The sequence below is a fragment of the Anneissia japonica genome, unplaced genomic scaffold (assembly GCF_011630105.1).
Source record: "Anneissia japonica isolate Jap-2015-1 unplaced genomic scaffold, ASM1163010v1 scaffold415_len114518_cov173, whole genome shotgun sequence".
NCBI lineage: Eukaryota > Metazoa > Echinodermata > Crinoidea > Comatulida > Comatulidae > Anneissia > Anneissia japonica.
Genome location: NW_022739255.1, coordinates 95,026 through 96,787, shown reverse-complemented (window position 1 = coordinate 96,787; position 1,762 = coordinate 95,026). Strand labels below are relative to the sequence as shown.

Genomic DNA, 1,762 nt, shown 5'->3' with positions numbered 1-1,762 from the left:
TGACTCGCTGGCTCGGACTTTGGCACTACTCCACCGTTTTCTTCATTGAAATATGGGGTATTTTACCTACTTTCCCAATGTACAAACACAAGATCAACAAAAATAATGCATGGTGGCCTAGTACCTCTGCTGAGATTTAAAAAAAATAGGAAAACTACTCCAATTTCCAAAAGGCATCTCACCATGACAGAAAAGTCAACCAAAGCCAATTTTGGACTAAATGTATCATTTTGAAGAAATTAAAGGTGATGTTGGTGTTGTACAGACAAATTGAGTGAGAAGGAAAAAATTACACCCTAAAATCTACCATTAAATTTGAATGATGTTATTTTAGTTCTGTACAATCCTTCTACAGTAATGAACCATGAAAATTTTAACAAATATAATTCTATTCTTATAGAGTAGTGTGGCATCAACTACAAAGCTTACATCTTGGGGTAGAGCTTGACACATGTAAGACGGAAGCACGGCTTACCCTAGATAAGTTGAAACGCTACACATTTGAGATTAAGAAACTTCTTTCTGTAGATGAAATAACACTCAACGAATTGCAGTCATTAATTGGGAAGTTTTGGAAATTTGCGACCTGTGTTATTAAACCTGGTCGTGCCTTTTTGTGTAGGTTATACCGCCTCATTGTAGGAAAGACATCCCCATTCAGTCGTGTAAAACTCACACAGGGTACAAAAGACGACCTTAAGACCTGGCTTCATTTTTTGTTCCAATACAACGGAACAACCCTCATAAAAATGCTCAAAAAATTAGACTCGGATTGTTTACACTTCTACTCCGACGCTTCTAAGTCCGGTTATGGGGCAACCTTCAATAATCAATGGATACAAGGTACCTGGCCATCTTTATGGAAATCCTTTGACATCATGATTCTTGAGTTGTATCCTATATTTATCATGTTCTCAATATTTGCAAAACAGTTAGCAAACCTCAAGCAATGACAGTGTTATGCATATCGTTCGCCCCATAGTGCTTGTTCCGCTCACGTCCAGACATATACTAGGAAAAAAGAACATTTTGTGTGATGTACTGTCTCGGTTTCAGGTAACAGGAAATCTACTAAAAGAGAGCAACATGCAGCCGCATCCTCTACAAATTCCGGCACACCTGCTATCAGAGAACTTCGCTCCTTTGAACAGACACTTACCTGGGGATCGTTAGCAAAATACACTGCTAAGTCTTACATCAAGCAATGGACACATTTTTGTCATTTTCTACGACGACATAACCTACCGCTACGTATGTGCCATCAACCCAACAAGCCTTATCCCTTTACGTGTGCTATTTGATAAAATCTGGACTTGCAGTCTCTACCGTTAAAACCTACCTTAGTGCAATTTCATTTATGCACAAGATTTCTTACATGGGTCCGACAGTCTCGAGAAAATTGACCATTCTGTGTAGAACTAAAACTACAGCAGTCCGCCACTTTCACTCGGCTACCAATCACTACACAGATTTTAACTAAACTAATAAAGAACCTCCAATTCGCAACCACTTCGCGTTATGATTTCACTCTCTATAAAGCTCTATTTCTAACATGCTTTTTTGCCTGCCTACGAGCCAGCCAAATTGTTGCTACGAAAACTCCTGAACATGCGCTAACGTCCAACGTCATAGTACTTCATAAGGATAAAGTAGTCATCACTTTCTGCACGTTCAAACATAGCAAAGGTCCACATCCAAAATATGTATTTAAGGAAAATCGTGGAAGCTGCCTGTGCCCTGTGAAAGCACTACACCTATACGG

At 39.2% G+C, this 1,762-nt stretch overlaps 1 long non-coding RNA gene across 1 annotated transcript in view; it reads right to left on the bottom strand.

Annotated features, from left to right (window-relative positions):
* LOC117117869 overlaps positions 1 to 1,417 on the bottom strand; it is a 3,811-nt gene extending 2,394 nt beyond the window's left edge. Inside the window, exon 1 of the long non-coding RNA XR_004446961.1 lies at positions 1,340 to 1,417. This is a non-coding gene — a long non-coding RNA (uncharacterized LOC117117869). The remainder of the gene's footprint in view (positions 1 to 1,339) is intronic.
* Between the last annotated feature and the right edge of the window lie 345 nt (positions 1,418 to 1,762).